The sequence below is a fragment of the Mus pahari genome, chromosome 1, assembly GCF_900095145.1.
Source record: "Mus pahari chromosome 1, PAHARI_EIJ_v1.1, whole genome shotgun sequence".
Lineage (NCBI taxonomy): Eukaryota > Metazoa > Chordata > Mammalia > Rodentia > Muridae > Mus > Mus pahari.
This window is the reverse complement of record NC_034590.1, coordinates 49,044,576-49,059,293: the sequence shown is the minus strand read 5'-3', so window position 1 is coordinate 49,059,293 and position 14,718 is coordinate 49,044,576. Positions and strand designations below refer to the sequence as shown.

The 14,718-nt window shown below is 37.3% G+C and overlaps 1 pseudogene; it reads left to right on the top strand.

Annotated features, from left to right (window-relative positions):
- Window positions 1-14,183: 14,183 nt before the first annotated feature.
- LOC110334819 overlaps window positions 14,184-14,718 on the top strand; it is a 747-nt pseudogene continuing 212 nt past the window's right edge.

Genomic DNA, 14,718 nt, shown 5'->3' with positions numbered 1-14,718 from the left:
GAAATCCACCTGTCTCTGCCTCCCAAGTGCTGGGATTAAAGGCGTGCGCCACCACGCCCAGCTCCTGTTAGATGGTTTTATATTAGCAACCTTACAAGCTAGGACATAATATGTTTATTTTTTCTTTCATAGATAAAATGAGGATGAAGAAGTGGGACCCCTCATTCATAGAAACTCAGAATAACTCTTCTAAATTTACACAGCTAGTTAAGCCATTGTCTTGGGTTTTACCTTCAATGTCTGTGTCTTGAACTGCTACACTTTTTTGATATAGAAACAAAAGTTTCTTGAGTGAAACTAAAAGCACAGTATAGTTTGTAGTGTTCCAGTGGTTCATCTGCTTGTGCTTTCTCTTCCAAATTCATGTGTTAAAATACTAGTACCTGATATGACTGTCAAACTCGTGATGCCTACTGAAAGGGAATTTAGTCTCCATCCTCAGGTTTAACACTTTATTTAAAAAAAAAAAAAAAAAGCTCCTGAGAGCTTCCTAGCTCCTCCTATCATGTGAAGACCCACCCAGTGAATAGAACACAGTCATGAATGAGAACAAAGGATTCCTCATACCCACATCTTCCAGGACCTTGATATTGTACTTCCTGTCTTCCAGAACTCTGGGAACCAAATTTCTATTGTTTAAAAACAGCTTTGTTTGCAATATGTTTATAATGCGCAAACATACTAATGACCATGAAACACCTCAGATTGAAGGTAATTCCACACTTAAAGGTAAGAAAAGAGCGCTGAAAAAAAAAAAAAAACTTTAAAGGAGAAATTGGTGTGGACAACAGAACAGATGAGGAAGACAATTCTCTAAGCTGGAAGACTATGTATAAAGAACTAAAAATGATTTTTCATCATGGTGCTATCCCACATAAATGATAAGTGACTTGATTTGGTGTGTGTATATGTGTTGTATTTTGTATTGCCCAAATCAGTCAATATGCTAATAGGGAACAATTGTAACCAGTTAATCAATCAATCATGCCTACATAATAAAGTCCCAAGAAATATTCTGGACATTGAGGTTGTGGTTGATAACTGTCTACATATTGCATTGCCATATATATTGTGTTCAGGACTAAACAAACACGGTCCTAGGTCAACAATCATTTTAAGACTCTCTGTATTTGACCATATTTGATTCTGCCCCACCTATCACTTCTCTTGGCCTATTTGATCTGTCTTCTTCCACTGAAATATCATGTGTTTCCATAATTTTGAGGGGTCCACAAATCTTAGCAAGCTATCAAAGCTTAGACAGATTTTAGAAACATAATCATGAACTTAAAAATAAGTATCAGAAGTAAGAGTTTTCTTATAGGACTGTGGACCCTTAAACTTGTTCAAGCCATGTACAGTTCACAGTAAGGAGCAGGAGGTGACACCTGTATAAGTCTGTGTATTCTGGACCATTTCTGTATTTGACTGATCTTCTCTCATCAACGTCCTGAAGCCATCAATGTCATAGGTACTAGTATCCTCATTTTCTAATTTAAATAATCATTCAAGTAGGTTTATGCATGGCTATCTAGATAACGCATCAGGACACATATAAGACATAGTTCATTTTCAATATGGGAGCATGGCAAGGAACATACCCAGGTCTCCAATAACATTTGGGTGAATCAAAAGTTTAAAAGCACAAGACCATAACTAAAGAATGGCCTTTATGCCTGGTTGAAAGTTGTGGAGACAAGGACAAGAATTATTGCATATACTAGATGGACATCCAAGTGAATCTGAACCCAGATACTACTCAAAGTGTTTTTCAGATCTAATTTTGCTTAAATTCTGTTTTCTGTCTGTAAAACTAGCAAAGATGTGTTGGAATTGTACTAAATAATAAGCACAGTGCATTTATTGCTCCCATATTGAAAATAAACTATGTCTTATATGTGTCCTGATGCAGTATTTGGGGTACATTAGACAGGAACTACTATGAAATACATAAAACACTATAAAACTATAATGTTAATTGCTGAAAAGAAAAAGTTTGAGTTACTCAGAATTTGTATAAATAGGGAGAAAATTCTTGACACAATTCATATTTAAGATCAGATTTGAAGGATGGAGAGGTGCTATTTTGGAGATATAGAAGAATAAGAGTCTTCTAGGTGGAGGGTAGAGTTTGCACATGTAAAAATTGTGTTAGCATTTCAGGCAGCAGAGGCAATGTCTGTAAACCACAAGGCAGGAAGAAGACGGAGCAGTGCTAGGTCATTACCGTCATCACCAAGTCTGCAGACATCACAGGTACAATCATATCTGTATTTTTGGAATCAAAAGGATGCTAAAGAAAGTGAGCAAGAAAAGACTAGGTACATGGGTCAAGTTTATTCATGGAAAATCTTGGATAGCATCAGTAGACATGATACAGTAGAACTCAGCCTTTAACAATGTTTTATTTTCTAAACCCTACCTGTAAATTTCAGTGTGTACTTGGCTAGGTAAACATGGCCCCAGCATAAGATTGTGTAACAAAGCCATTTTAACAAGCAAACAAATCCTGCATGTAATCAGTCACCACACTTCTCACCTCCATATGTAACTGTTAATATGTATTGTACCAAAAATTAAATAAAAACATGTTTTATCATTCTCAGGGAATATGTGACTATTTCCAGTGGGAGAAAACAAGATATTCAAAGGAGAAATCCATCACCACTAAATTTCTCTGAAATTCTGTTTATCATTTCAATAACTATTAATGTACTTGGTGTGTGCGTATACTGCTTATATCTGAAGGTCACCAGAGGGTGCAGAACACAGCATCTATCCTTCAGACTGTGGGCTTTCTGTTTAAAGCCTGGGATGCTGGCAACCTAATTTACTCTCAGATTCATTCTGTTTGCTTTGTTCAGTTCCAGCAACTTAGCCAGAATTTGGTAAATAATTTAAGCATTCTGAGTCCAACCACACTAGAACACATCATTTCTAAATCATCAGCATTATATATATATATTTTCAAAGAGACCAAACCAGTCTCCAGTCCCTGTTCTCATCCTTAATGAATTTCTGAGAATAACCAGTTCAAGACGGCTGATGGAGTGAAAGAGGTTATAACTTCTACCTCCCTAAAGCCCAGTGAAATGACAGGGAAAAAAATCAAAATGAAATGCACAAATCCACAGCAGCTTCAAGGACCCAAAAAGCAGTCCCTCAACACACCATGGAGAGATCATATGCTCCAAAGTCCTGTGACTGTGGCTTAATACATGCTAAACCTAACTGGGTGGCTCAACACGCAAAACAGATAGAAGATTTTAAAAGGTCCCTTTCCCTAAAAATCTAAATTAAAAGGTCAGAGAGCCATTACTAGTACTATTCATTGAAATTGGAGGACTCTGGCACTGTATCCCAATAAGTCCTTTTCATGTAATGATGATTATGGAGTTTGTCATCCCATTGAAATTCTGAGTATGATTCTTTCTAATTTATGTATAGCTTTTCTTCACTCATCAATGGAAGAGTCAAAGCTCTCCAGACTCTAGGCCACCATGAAGGACAAGATGTACCTTCTGGAGTTCACAGTCGCATGTACAATAAAAGAAATCTCTCTGGAGGCTCCAGATATGCCCATTTTATCTTTGCATCTGCAGCTTCTGTAATCAGAATCTCAATGCTCTGGGGGAAGGCTATGATTTTTTTTTTACCTTGCTATTTAGACCTCAGGTGCACAAATGGTTTTAATCAAAATCTCTCAGTTAAGTTCAGCCAAGGGAAGCTACAGTGGGATGTGCAGGATGGGAGGAGGAGATTGAGTGTTCTTTTTCCTCTTCTCATTGGATCCTAAGGCTGTCTCGCCTTTATCCTTTAGGGACACCAAAGACAAATTTTCCCAGTCATTCCCAGACATAAAATTGTTGGTTTCCTTCCAGCCTATGCACATGTTTGTCCACAATAACTTGATTAAACTCTTCTCAATCACCCCACTTGAGACCCTCTCAGTTTCCTGCTGTGAGGCTGACTGGTACAAGGTGCTCTTCCTGGGTTTCTCTAATTAAGGACTCCAGGGGAATGAATTTTCAATTTCTGAAGTCAGTCTTGGCTGCTGTCTCTTGCTGAGTGAGCTTGTTTTGACGCCATGCAAACATGGCCCATGTGGTCTTTACTTCTTGAGCATTCCCGTCAGAGGTATCTCTTTTAAAGTCTCAGGGAACCTACCACCTTTATCTTTACAGTGGCATTGTCTTTTATTGTGTTATTTTTTGTGGGTTTCCATTATCTGTTTCCCAGTATTATTCTTATAGTATATTGCTGACGTTTTGTCCTGTTCTTACAGAAGTAGATATATCCCATGGTATATAGTATTTGCTGGCTCAGAGGTGCTGGCTCATATTTTCACCACAATTCATGTAGGAATATGGTTACATTTTCAGTATGCTTTCTTCCACAAAAGGCAACAATTAGATGAGAAGAAAAGAGGGTATATTTGTCCAGCATGGACACAATTATTAAATCTAAATGATTAAAGACCCATTAGCTATTAATGAGTAGACAAGTTGTACTAATAGTGAGATATCATGATTTGAAAAACACTTTGACCTTTTCAGACTTTATTCATGGCTTTGAAAAACCAACAGATGAATTGTATGTCAAAAACCAAAGTTGATACTATAATTGTTACACAGAATTATATATGCATTCAATAAATCAAACTACTATGTTTCAGATCCGTTGTGTCCTTACTAACTGTCCTCCTTGACTGAAATGTCAATAATTAATAGAGAGTTTTTGGTCAGTTTTCTAATAGATGATTAAGTTCATCTTTGGAGTGTCATTGCAGTGTTTGATATCTTCTAAAACAAATTTACTAATTGTTCAGAACATAAATTTTTATATATTTATTTAGTCATTGACAAGGTCTATATCCAACTCTCTATGCCACTGAAAAGTACATCAATGCTTTTATCATCCTGTGTGCACCTTTAGCATGCTGGAATGACAGACATGTACCACCACATTGTTTAGAAAGCACTCTGGTTTCAACCTAGTTCTTTCTGCATGGTAGACAAGGACTCTTTGAACTGAGCTACAAACCTAAACTACTATATCTTTTGAATTTGCAAAACTCTATTACTGAACCAAAGTTTAATTATGTTTGTTACCTTATCAATCATCAATTATTTAGAAAGAATTTTTAACCATCCATTTCATTTAATATTGATAGCAGAATGCCAGACTACTTTGAGTTATTACATGATTGATACTATGTTTTTCTGTGGTTTTGTTCATTTCAAGATTTTGTCTCTGCGGTACTGAAAATACACACCGTTCATGCTTACTGTTCCTCTTTCATGAGCTGGAGTTTAATTCCTATCCATTTACTCTTTCGTTTCTTAGGTGCTTATATTTAATGAGTATCATTTAGAAGAAATGTTGATTGATTAAATAGAATTCGCCTGGGTCAAATCTCTACTCTCTGCTTTCTTGTTTCCCTTCTTAGGCTTGAGTGTTTGAGACAACAGGATCAGCTATAATAATAGATCTGTTAATTCAGTTGTTTCTTGGTATCTATGAAGGCAGGATATTGCTTCTGGGACTACCTCATTCTTTTTATCATCTATAACTTTCTTTCAGTACCTAACAAAATGTAGACTATAAAAATACTTGCTATACTATACTAATTATACAAAAATAAGAAGAATCGAGTTCATAGTTGTCTATCACAGATATAGTTCTGTTTGGAAAGCTTTCTGTCGGTGGCTGGCCTACACTGTAGATGTGGAATCTTCAGAAACAAAGGACGAGCTAAGTGTTAATTTATAACTTTCAGAGTACATAGGTGTTGCCTAGAAACCTTGAGAAGCCAGAGTCCTTGGACATAACTCAAATGTCCATTAAGTGATTCTGAGAAGGAATGAGAATCATGATTTTTTTGTGGTCTTCAAAGAAATATTGACTGCTTCTGGTTAGGCCATATTTTTAGTATGTCTGACTTAATAAAGCCTGTTCTCCCAGCATAGTCTCTGAGCTTTTGAGCTGTCCTGAGACTACTCTGAGAGACACATGAACCACAGTTCTGACTGATTCCAGGTGTAAGTCAGTGTTCCCTTATCAAATACAAGACACTTATTTAATTCTTACACACACACACACACACACACGCACATATATATATATATATATATTCGATCATATTCTTTACTGCCCCCTCAATTCCATTCAGAATCTCCCTACCTTTTAATCCACTCAAGATCATGTTCTTACTCTCTCTCAAAACAAAACCAAATGAGAAACAAACCACAACAGAATTATCAAACCATAAAAAACAGACAACAAAGAATTTGTACACACACACACACACACACACACACACACATGCACACACACACACACACACACACACACACACACACACGAGCATGGAATCAACTACTGCTGAGTATGAGGTCTCTTGTGGACTGTGGGTAATACACCCAGTGTTACTCTATTGAAGAAAATAGATTTCCCCGTTCCCAGCAGATTTCAGTTGGAAATAGTTTTCTTGTTTAGGAGTAGGACTTTGTGTATATTTCTTCTTCTCAATATTGAGATTTTGTCTGACTTAAATTTGTGAAGGTCTTGTCCTTGCAGTCTGGGAGTTTTTATGCACATTAGCCTTGTTGTGTCTGGAAGACACAGTTTCCTTGGAGTCATCGATCACCTCTGGCTAGTACATGTGGCTCCTAGATCCCTGAGCCTTGAGAAGAAGGGTTCCATAAAGAGATCCTGTTTAGTGCTGAATAACCAAAAGACTCTCACTCTCTGCACAGTCTCCAATGTGGATCTCTTTGTTAATTACCATCTATTGCTAAAAGAAGTTTCTCTGATGAGGGCTCAATGAATGGGCACAACAATGTGTCATTAAGAATTATTTAATTTCTATGTTCATTTAGAAGAATATTAGTAGTAGGTTTCCCGTGAGCCTTAGACTTATTCAGTCTCACATTCCTGGCTAAAAAAATTGAGTATAGAATTTAACAGAGTTCTCAAAAGATAAAACACAAATAGCTGAGAAATACTTTTAAAAGTTCAATATCCGAAGACACCAGAAAAATACAAATTAAAACAACTTTGAAATTCTTTCTTACTCTAGTAGAATTGTCAAGATTAATCAATCATATGATTGAAGATAATGCTAAGGATGTGGGGGAAGTAGAACACTAACTCATGACTGGTAGGAGTGCAAACCAGTACAGCCATTGGGAAAGTCATTGTGGAGGTTTCTCAAAATCAGGCGAGATCCCACTATTTGACCATATATCAAAGTCTCCTATATGGCACTGCAGGGATACTTGCATGTCCATGTTCATTGCTTTGTAGTAGCCAGTAATTGGAAACTGCCTAGGTGTTTGTCCACTGAGAAATGAATAATAAAAAATGGGTACATTTACACAATGGAATATTTTTTAGCTGGTAAGAAGAAGGAAATTATGAAATGTGCAGGTAAATGGATGGATCTAGAAACATTCATCCTGGGTAAAGTAATTCAGAGCAAGAAAGGCAAATATTTCATGATTTATATTATATGTTGTTAGCTTTTAAGCTTTAAATATGTGTGTCCATCCAAAATAAATAAAAGGGTGTGGGATTAGGTAGCTAGTAAAGGACCTTGGGTGGTGGGGGAGAGAATGGGAGCTTCTAAGCAGGGGAAATTAAAATATAGTGTTTTAAAGGCACAAAAGGGAACTAGAATAGGATAAATAAATAGGGAAGGCATGGGAAGACAGAGAAAAGAAAGGAATATAGAAGGGAACAACTGAGCCTAAAGACCCTTTGAGAAGCCAAGTGGAATCCCACTATGCTAGAAGCTTCTTAAAATATACAAAAGGAATTTAAATGAAGTTTCCAGACAATGAGAAAAATAATGCCCCAACTAGATACCATATAAGCCAAACCCCTAAATCAGGAATATGGTACATTTTATTGAGTGATTGGTCAAAAGGGCCCCATAGTCCCCCACCCTCAACATTATAACCCATTGTTAAGGTTATTGGTTACCATTGTCAATGTTATTTGTTGTAACATGCTGGTAAGACCCTATTGATGAGCAAGCCACTAGCTTTTGTCATCAAATATGGAAACCCAAGCTGATGCCTAATTAGAAGCTTCACACTTACTGACTACCATTTATAGTGCTGGAAGGTGTTCTACATGCTACTTACTGGAGGAGAAAAGCAATCATCTGTGATACTCAACCATGAACCCTGTGCTTACAACAGCAACCTGACTGCAAGATATGCTAGTGTAACAATGACAGAGATATCACAGGAGTAACCAACCACTCTTTTGTTGGACTTAAGGCCCACTCCATGATATAAAATCCATACCTAACTTTATTAAGTTTTAATTTCAGTAACATGTAGAAAACAATCATTTGTTCAAGTAAAATTTTAATTTAGTTGTTCTTTGGTAAATCTGACAAACCCAGCAGGCCTCATTTTAGTGGCAGACTTGTAATTAGTAGCCTTGTGAGCACTAGATTATCATGAACAAGTGAGCCAATCAGTAAGTGTCTCCCTTCTGTGGTTTCTGCTTCAGTTTCTACTTGGCCTCTTGCATTTATTTCCCTCAAAAATGAACTGTGACTTCATCTGTGCATCAGTCCTATTGTGTCTGGAAACCCTTGCATTCTTGGGGTCTTCCATCCTCATTGGCTATTATAAATCCTTGCCTCCATGCAGGTTACACCAGGCCTGCCCAGGTCTAAGTCACATGGGGTCCCAGAACCGAGGGGAGAAGTAGACACAAGCTCCCTTCCCTATCCCAGAGCTATCTCCAATTGATAACCACTTGCAAATGCAACATTAGTTTTCTCCAACAGAACCTCACTGGGGATACAAACCATACTTAAGTAAAGGTCCCATGCGCAGAAGTAAATGATCAAGACAAAATTAACTCAACTGTATTTCAGGAGAGAGTTTTTGAAACTCTTTTTTGTCTAATAATGTTTTGACTGGGCATTTTTAACATTGCAGATCTTTTACTTATATATTAAGGTTTCCAGTTTTGTTTTCTGGGATTTTTCTGTGTGTACAGGTGTGTGCATAACAACATCTCTTTGTGTTTCTTGTGCTTTATCTTTAGCTTCCTTTTGTCCTATTCTGATTTGTAATGTTATCATTACTATTGTTATTGTTGTTGTTAGCCTGTTTGTCTAATGAAAGAGAGAGAAAGTATGAAGTTGGGTGGGTGTAGAAGTGGGGATGATCTTTGGGGAGTAGAGAGAGACCATAATGAAAATATATTTTAAGAAAGAAATTCTATTTTAAATATGACTGAGAGTTGGAACTGTAAGCTGAAATAACCCTTTCCTTCCGTGTGTTGCTTTTGAGCATGTTGTTTATCATGACAACAACAACAAAAGAAAAAGCACATTACAGCAATACATTCCAGGCCTCAGGATCCTGGAAAATGCTTTCCTAAACACAGATTCATAAGCTCCATCTCATTGGTGTCTGAATGAGTTTATAGGGGACAGGTCATTATAGCTAGCAATATACTTGATTTGTTCTAGGTAATAAGCATTTCCTTGGAAATTACAGCTTATTTTAAATTATACCTGTTTCCCACAGTTAATAGTCACAAATAATATTACTACTAAAGATAATTATAAGAAGTCATTCATTATAAGTACACATTAGATTCTATATATTCAGGTTTTAGAAGTTTTGATGTCTCTGTAACTATACCATGAGGTCACATTGCTCATGGGAGTGACCACCTGAATACCAGGAAAGCAAGTCACAAGAACTAATATTATTTTCCAGTGATATTGCCTTCTATGGTATAAAGTAATGTAAAAGGAAACTAACATTTCCATTTCCATTTATTTTTAATATATTCATTTATTATATTTTACCTTGGGTTCCATTTTAACAACATCCATAATAAGTAAGAAATGATAGCAAAACATTACTCTATATTAATAAATCCACATATATTAAGAATGCATATTCTCATACTTTATTGAGTATAATGCAAGGCAAAGTCATTTCAGATATTATTACTAGAACCTTCCTCTCTTAATTAGAGTCCACTGACCTCCAATACTACCATCACCCAAGAGATTGAAGCTCAGAGACTGTCATTCAAACCGAGGCTCACTCAATCAGAATTTGAAATTTTCTAGGTCCTCACTTGCTCCTTTTCGCCAGGGATTCTGAGAAATTCAGAGAGGTGGCATTGCAAGTCCATTTATATGAACAGGGTCTACCCTACCCTTTGAGTCCTTCACCAGGAGAGGGAGAATCATGGTATTCTCCCAGCTTGCTTGTGGTTCAGAACAGCTGACAGCCAAGACTGTCTTCTATGTTTGTAGAGTTTGTTTGTCTTTCTAAGGTACCTGTTTTGGGATTATCTCATTTTAGACTCTTGACTGTTTGGCTCTTCAAAACCCAGAGGGAACTCGACTTGATTTTGAAACCTACACTGTGGATCCTTTCTAAAGGGTAACTTTCCTTACTGCTTCGCACACTCCACCTTCTCTAATGCAATTGGTTAGTTTCTTTCTACAACTAGACTTTATATTAATTCTATTATGTGAGAACATTTTATTAAAACAGAGAACTCACTTTTCAAGAATTTAATCAATAAATATCACTTACCTTGAATATTCACATATTCATGTTTATACTTGCATATTAATACTATGCTGCCTGACCATGAAATATATCGTTGTGCTATAACTAGTCTATTTCTATATTGATTAATAACTTGCCATATAAAAGAGCATGATAAAAGCATGAAATACATGATGAGGTAAATTCAGTATACTTGAACGTGGTCTCCAGAAGTCACATTTAAAGAAAGCTGCTTGTAGTGACGATAAATCCACTACTGGGAAGACAGAAAGAAAATGATCCCTGAGGCTTACTGGCCAGCCAGCCTAACATTTTTGGTGGGATACAGGTCAATGGAAACAACCCCCGCTGCCCCCCACACACCTACCCCCCTCCACAAACAAACATAAGATGTGAATTCCATTTCACTGTGTTTTAGTGATTTATTTAAGAGAACATTCTGTTTAATTAAAATCATTTTTAACCAATACCTTGTCAAGACTTCTTGTTCCATTACATGACTCCTGACGAGCTATGTATGGTTAACCGAAAGTCTTATCTCTGTTGTTGAGGTGTTTCTCACTTGGATTTGCCTTGTCAAAATGATCTTCAGCCTAAAGTTCTTGAGGAGAAAGTTTCTGAAGCAACTCACCCATTTGATGATGGTTTAATTTAAATGAGACAATTTAATGCAGAAATGCATTCACCCTGATCCTCAGAAAGAAGAACTCATTGCAAGGAACTGAAGGAACAAAGACGAAGAGGAGATACATCAAGCCCTGTCAAGTCTCATGCCCTCTCACACATGGTACTTGCCCACCTGATGGATTAGGACACAGGACACAAACGGAAGATTCGGTGACAATCCATGCAGTGCTATCAGTTGATCCTGTGTTTAAAAGCTAATATGGTAAGTAGAAAGTGTAATAATTTCATGCTGTGTCTCTGTGAGTTGGTTTGCTCCCTTTAAAGACTGCTTAGCCTGATGATAAAATTCAAATTTCTGCTGCACTCTGTATTAGATTGGACTCTTTAGTATTACATGAATGTTCTTGATGGGAACACAATTTCCTCAACCACAAATCTTCATTAAGAGTTTTCCAGTTTGCCCAACAGGAGTAACGCAGTGGTGCATTTTTACTATTGTCAAAGAGATCTAAACTCATTTTATTGATTTCAGGGATCTTGCAAACATATTAAATCATGTTCTTAATTCAAGCATTAGTCATACATTTCTTTGCAGATTATCATATTACAGAGCATAGAAGAGGTGCTCAATAGGGTAAATCACTGAGAATTCAGTAATCTTTTTACCAATTCATTACTATTTAATAACCTATAAGCTCTTTTCAGTGTTAATGTTGTGGGGCTGATGGATTTCTTCTTCCCATAATACCAATTGCTTATGCATTTTCTCTTGTATTTCCAGCAAAATAATCTGTGATCTGCAGAATAATTCTAGTGGATATGAGATCATGCATCATTCCATCAGCAAGACATTCTGTCTATCCTTCAGCCAAATGTGCTTTCAATTTTGCTGACAAGCTAGTGCTAAATGAACAAAGCTCTAACACACAGACAAACTAAATCTTTAGAGTCTTCCTTTGGAAGAAAACTAAGTTAAGAAAGGGATGTTAATAACTCACTGAGTCATTTATACATTTGGCTTTAAATTCTGGGGTTAAAGAATGAAATACTATAGCCTCAGCTGAAGGGGAGGTTTCTTTTATAGTCAGAAGGATAAAGTCTCAACTCAACTCTGGAAGGAATTGGGCATGTGGTTTCTTGAGAATCTCACAGCTCTACCTAATTCTGAAACCAGATCTGTATGTTGGTTTCCCCGTGTAAGTGATCTTACAGACCTGGAAGAAAGCCTCTTTTTCCCAGGCATCTGCTACCTCTGTCTCTGAATCTCTCCCTGTCTCTATCTCATTCTAGTCCTCTTATATTTCTTCCTCTCCCACTGTACTGTATTCTCTCCCCTTCTTCCTACTGCACCCTTCCTCTTTCCTCTTCCTATCTTCTTCTCTCCCCCTGTCCTCTTCCTTATTTTTAAACTATACTCTTGGCAAACTCATCTTTTTTTGCGTATATTTGGTTCTGTATGTTATCATTTGCAAATCATGTTGATGACTTTAAACAGATGATATGCAATAATAACCCACTCTTAAAGAAATGAACCATGACTTAGAGTAAGTGTCTGTAGGATTTGTGTTCTTAATGATTGTGTCTCTTTTGTCTAGCTGTAATGGAATATGAATTCAGCAATACTTTACTGCAAATATTCAGGGTACTAACCTCATGGCAAGTACTAGAGAAACCAAGAAACAGTCAACTTGTTCTTGCCTTTTGAGAAAAATCAAGAAGTGTTTGGGGAGGTAATTCTATAAATAGGTTAATTTTTATAAACTTCATTCTCAAATTAGGTTGAAGAAGAATGAATCTGATTACTGTTTAGATTTCCTATCACTTATGATTGTATTTTATTTTCTCTTCTTAAACATATTTAATTAAAATTAAAATACAATTTTATTATTTCCACCTTCCCTGTCTTTTCTCCTACCCATCTTTTCTCCCAACTCCAGCTCCCAAAAAATTTAGGGTCTTTTCCTCTTCTTTAATATATACATATGCATATAAACAAACATATAAATTCATAAACAATTGTCTTGATTTTTTCTATATTCTCTGAGCAACTAAGATTTAGTTTTTGTACAATATACCTGATGTTGAGTATTTTAATCGACAGATAATTGGTTCATTTTTCCCCTTTTAATTGGCCAACACTATTTCTCTACCTTGAGATTTTTACCTTATTTAAACTTGACCATTTGAACTGAACAACATAGTAACTCTGAAAATTAGACTCTGCCCCTTGGCCAACTTTTGCACTTTGTTTCTGATGCTATAGTCAGTCTCTATGCCACACATCAACCTGAGATATAAAATTCTCAATTATTTTCTGACTCTGTGCCTTCTGTGGGCATAGGCGGTGACATAATCTTCCTTTGTACATATAATTGGGTTAAATGGTTTCATTTTCAATATCTGACATGAAAAATGGCAAAGAAAGATAAATTCAGGACTTATTTAAGGACAGTAAAATGTATTCAGCCTTTATATCTCTAGATTTTCCTTCAGCCTAAGTGAGATGGGCTTGAAGCTCTTGGGTAAATGGAACCCTGATGGCCACTCCTCCCTTTATCAGAACTTTGTCATTTGAAACCTCAGTTTGCTATGCGAGCACAGATCTCTAGCATTTGTAATACAGGGTACAGGCTTGTTTCCCTGGGTCCTGTAGACTTGCATAAACCACTCCACAAAATCATGAACAACCTTCTGTGATAGGACTAAGAGATGGAGAACTGCTACTGAGGTTGGAGCTAACACTGACCAAAGCCTGATCACAATTTACTGCCTACATCTACCTCTGGATATTCCAAACCTACAGGCTCTAGTTATACAAGAAAGTATATTCATTACTACTACATAGGAAGACACATGTCAGGTGCTTCCTAGTTGTCTAGGGTCCGAGAGCCCACAATCATGATTCCCACAGCCTTCAAAGAAATGATGTCTTTTAAAATTTCCAATTTTGCCTTTCTGCTCGGCTGTTCTCCTGTATAGGAGGCAGCCATGGCACCCAGTCAGAAAGGAATGATCCTGAAGCCCCACTTCCACAATGATTGGCAGCAGTGAGCGGACACTTGTTTCAACCAGCTAGCACACTAGATCCGCAGGCACAAGATCCAGCAAGCGAAAGCACGTTATATTGTCCCTAGTCCCGCCTGGCCCCATCGGGCCCACCGTGAGGGGCCCTACAGTTAGATACCACACTAAGGTCTGGGCTGGCAGGGCCTTCAGCCTGGAGGAAGTCAGGGTGGCTGGCATCCACAAGAAAATGGCTCGCACCATCAGCATCTCTGTGGACCCAAGGAGGAGAAACAAGTCCACTGACTCACTTGTGCCTGAAGGAGTACTGCTCCAAGCTCATACTTTTCCCCAGGAAGCCTTCTGCTCTGAAGAAGGGAGACAGTTCTGCTGAAGAACTTAAGCTGGCCACCCAGCTGACAGGACCCGTGATGCCCATCTGGAATGTGGACAAAAAGGAAAAGGCCAGGGTCATCACAGAAGAAGAGAAGAACTTCAAGGCTTTTGCCAGTCTCCGAAT